Source organism: Neophocaena asiaeorientalis, unplaced genomic scaffold, assembly GCF_003031525.2.
Source record: "Neophocaena asiaeorientalis asiaeorientalis breed wild unplaced genomic scaffold, Neophocaena_asiaeorientalis_V1.1 scaffold119, whole genome shotgun sequence".
NCBI classification, from domain to species: Eukaryota; Metazoa; Chordata; class Mammalia; order Artiodactyla; family Phocoenidae; genus Neophocaena; species Neophocaena asiaeorientalis.
The window spans coordinates 3,843,810-3,848,471 of NW_020175821.1; positions in this window are offsets into that span (position 1 = coordinate 3,843,810).

The following is a 4,662-nucleotide window of genomic DNA, read 5'->3' on the forward strand; positions in this document are numbered from 1 at the left end:
AGGATCCCCGCCGGAACTCCGCGCCCCTGGCCGGCTCTTGAGTGAGAAGCGGCGTCATGAACTGTATTAGCGCGTGAGCAGCTTCGGCATGGGAGCGAGGCTGGGGGAAGGTTTAGCCCACATTTTCCTGGCGGAACTGAGAGGGGGAACCTGCAGGGACGTGGGAGATCAAATCTTTCAGAATGGAATGATAATGCCAAGGGGTATGGTTTTCATGAAATAAGTCTCTTTCACAGAAGTGCCTGCTGGAACTCCTTCACTCTGGCATTGGTAGGAGACGAAACTCTGAAGGGCAGACATTGATGGGTTTTCCAGCCGCTTTGACTCCCCTTAAGCCTTCCCAGAAGACGACCAGGAGTAAAAATCGAGACCACTACTCCCCTCCCCGCCAGTTTTTTACCCTCGAACTCGTCCCGTTAACCATAGATTCAACATCCCAGTGCATGTTCTCTGTTCCTACATGTAGACCCTAGGGGTCAACAGTACCACCATGCAATTTCAACTGAAAAATGTCTTTCCACTCAGGCATCTTATGAGCAACACTCCCATGAAGAGAATTATGTTGCATGCCCAGTTTACTTAATGTGAATTGAGGAGGTCTTTCTGTTATATCCTGTCTCCAATCATATTTTTTCAAGTTTATAAAATAACCTATCTACCCAGACATTGTCATTACATTTCATTTTCAGTTGGCTACTAATGCAGCATGTTGATTTAGAATAATCATATCGTATTATCTCAAGTTAAGTTTAAGTGACATTTCCTTCTGTCTGCCTTGCTTACCCCTATACTATTTGCTTAATAGTGATTATTTATACTATTTGCTAAATAATGATTATTTAAGTATCTTGCCGTCATCTATCTACTCAGTTGTGGCCAGATAACACAAAGGCACTAGTGTGACCCAAGGCCCCTTCAAACCATCTCCTCTTTCCCTCCCCTAGGGACCTGTTCTTTTTCCAGTGATGCCTGTCTAGGTAAATGGCACCACCCCCTCCCCATTGGCCCAAGCCAACTAAGAGTAATCCTGGATTCCCAATCTCTCATCTCTCACATCCAGATAGTTACAATTTCTTCCATTCATCCACTTCACTCCATCCCTCTGCCACTAACTTGGTTCAGGTCACCATCATCTCTTCCCTGGATGACTTCAACAGCTGGGAAACTAGTCACTGCTTTCATTCTTGCCCCACTTTAAGCCATTCTTCCTATTGCAGCCAGAGTAATGTTTCTAAATTTAAAATATGATCATATCACCCCAGTTCTTAAAATCCTTCCATTTCTCCATTTTTTTAAATTAAAATACTGTAGTTATGGAAAAATTTCACACATACACTAAAAGTAGGGGAAATATTACAATACCCCCCTGTACTCATCACTCAGCTACAACAAATTTAGAATCTTATTCAATCTTATTTCATTTTTCCCCTCTCCCCACCCCTCAACGCAGACACACACACACACACACCTCCTTAGGAGTGAATCTTAAAGAAAATCTCAGACATCATATCATTCTTTTTATAAACACTTAAGTACATATCTCTAACAGATAAGGACATTTTATGAACATAATACTGTCCTTATACCTTAAAAATATAACAGTTGCTTAACATTATTTAATACCCAAATTATGTTCAAAATTCTCCATCTGTCTAAAATTAGAATCTATAGTGTATGCTGGACCTATAAAGGATATAATCAAAACAATCAGCAAAATTTGAAGGGGGTCTTGTGGATTAGACAGCATTATTATATCAGTGTTAACTTCCTGAGTTTAATGATTGTACTGTGGTCAAATAGAAAGTGTCCTTGCTATTAGGAAATTTCCACTCAAACCGTAAGGGGTAATAGGGTATTACATATACAATTAGCTCCCAAGTGATTCAGAAAATAAAGAGAGAAATGATAAGTCAAACATAGATGTCGACCATTGGGGGGAATTTAGGTGAAGGATATGTGAGAGTTCTTTGGATAATTCTTACAACTTTTATGTAAGTGTGAAGTTATTTCAAAGTCAAAAGTTCACAACAAAAACCCTGGCAACCTGTTCTCCAAAGTGTTGTACTATATTATATTCCTACCAGGTTAGGAGAGTTCTAGTTACTCTGCATCTTTGTCAGTAATTGTTATTGTCAATTTTTAAAATTTTAAACATTGTAATTGGTGTGTAGTAGTATCTCACTGTGCCTTAATTTACATTTCCCTAATGATTAATAATGTTAATTAGCTTTTCATGTGCTTATTTGTCATTCATATATCTTCTGTCTGTTCATATCTTTTGCTCATTTTAAAAATTGTATTTTTTTATTATATTGAGTTTTGAGAATTCTTCATATTCTGAAGTAAGTCCTTTATCAGATATGTAATTTGCAAAAAATTTCTCCCAGTCTGTGGCTTGCCTTTTCATTCTCTTTTTTTGTTTTTTTTTTTTGCGGTACGTGGGCCTCTCACTGTTGTGGCCTCTCCCGTGGCGGAGCACAGGCTCCGGACGTGCAGGCTCAGCAGCCATGGCTCACAGGCCCAGCTGCTCCACAGCATGTGGGCTCTTCCCGGACCGGAGCACGAACCCATGTCCCCTAGCATCAGCAGGGGGACTCTCAACCACTGCGCCACCAGGGAAGCCCTCTTAACAGTGTTTTACAAAGAGCATAGTTCTTACTTTTGAGAGAGTTCAATTTATCAGTTTTTATCTTTTATGAATCGTGTTTTGTCATCCTATCCAAGAAATTTTTGCCTAACTCAAAGTCACAAAGATTTTCCTCCATGTTTTCATCTAGAAGTTTTATAGTTTTCAGTTTTACATTTAGGCCTATCATGAGTTTTAGTTAAAAAGTTAAACACATACCTACCATATGACACAGCTATTCACTGCTAGGTATTTATTTACCCAAGAGAAATGAAAGCGTATGTCCATAAACAGACTTGTAAATGAATGTTCATAAGCCCTTAATCACCAAACTGAAAACAACCCAAATGCTCATCAAAAGTGATGGACAAACTTGTTTCTTGGTAAAAACAAATTGAGATGTATCAATACAATCAATGGAACGCTATTCAGCAATAAAAAGAAATATGCTATCTATATAATAATAACATGGATGAATCTCAAAATAATTATGCTGAGAGAAGCCAGACAAAAGGGTACATATTGTATGATTCCATTTATATAAAACTCTAAAAATACAAACTTAGTAATAGAAGATAAGCCATTGCCTGGTATCAGGATGACAGAGATGAGCCACAGGGAGGGATTCTGGAGGGATTCCAGTGGGACAAGAAGAAACTCCTGGGAGTGATGGATATATTCATTATCTTGATTGTGGTGATAGTTTCACAGGTGTTTGCATATATCAAAACTGATCAAACTGTAGAATATATGCAATTTATTGTATGTCAATTATACTCTAATAACCTGTTAAAAGGAAAAGGTTGTTGTTGTTGTTTTGTTTTGTTTTACAGTGCTTTGTTTGCATTAGGATCCAAACAAGGTCCACACGTTGCATTTGGTTGCCCTACAGGAAATAACTCAGCAGTCTTGGATCATTCGAAAGTAAAGACTGGTACTTGCCTGGCTTCCGGCAGATAACCTCTAAACTCTTGGAGCATCCAGACTGGTAAGACTGTTTTTGTGTAACTGGGGTTCACAAACAATTTGTCAGGACACTCCAAGATTTCCTTATTCTCCAGGCCCTCCCTAAACCCTTATCAGTTCTCCAAGGAAGAGACTCTACTTCCTCATGACCTCCCTGCTCCCCAAAAGTACATCTCCTGGCCTTGCTGTTTACCCTCAACTTCCCAAAGAAAAACTTCCAGACTGTTGGTCATTGTGCCCAAATTTTAAAACTATATTCCCTTTCATTCCTGAAGGATATTTTCACTGGATATAGAATTTGGGGTCAGTGGTTCTTTTCTTTCAGCCCTTGAAAATGTTATGCCACTTCTTTCTGGCCTTTGTGGTTTCAATTAGAGCTCTGCTATCATTCACATTGTTCTTCCCCTATAGGTAAAGTGGCATTTCTCTATGGCTACTTTTAAAGATTTTTTTTCTTTGTCCGTGTCCAGAAGTTTGATTATGATGTGTCTTGGTATAGATTTCTTTGGGTTTATCATGTTTAGCGCTCACTCAGCTTCTTGAATCTGTAGGCTTATGATTTTTGCCAAATATGGGAAATTTTCAGCCATTACTTCTTTGAACACTTTTTTGGCCCTGCCCTCTTTCCTGTCTCCTTGTAGGAGGTAAAAGCACTTAATTGTTCTTACAGCTCTCTGTGGCCTGGCAGGAGTAGGAGAGGCAAGGTGGCTCCTGCTGCTCAAGAAATTATGAAATAAAAATTGCTTTTTTTTTTTGCATCAATTTGTGGGTATTTGTATGCATTTACATATTTATATACCCAAATGAGTCTTGTCCTTTAAATTCTGGAATAAGTTAAGTATATATTTTTATTCCAAAGCTGTGCCATTACTTACAAGTCAGACTGTGAGTCGTAGTATTTTATAGTCATATCTCATCTTTTAGCAAAGAAGATAATGTCTTGATCACTTAATTCACCAGAATTGGTCCTAGATAACTTTTGGCTCTATCAAAAAATTCAGATTTATTCTTAAAGGACATATTTGTTACCATCAGCAAAAGAATATTTCCTTTTATGATGCAGGAAAGAA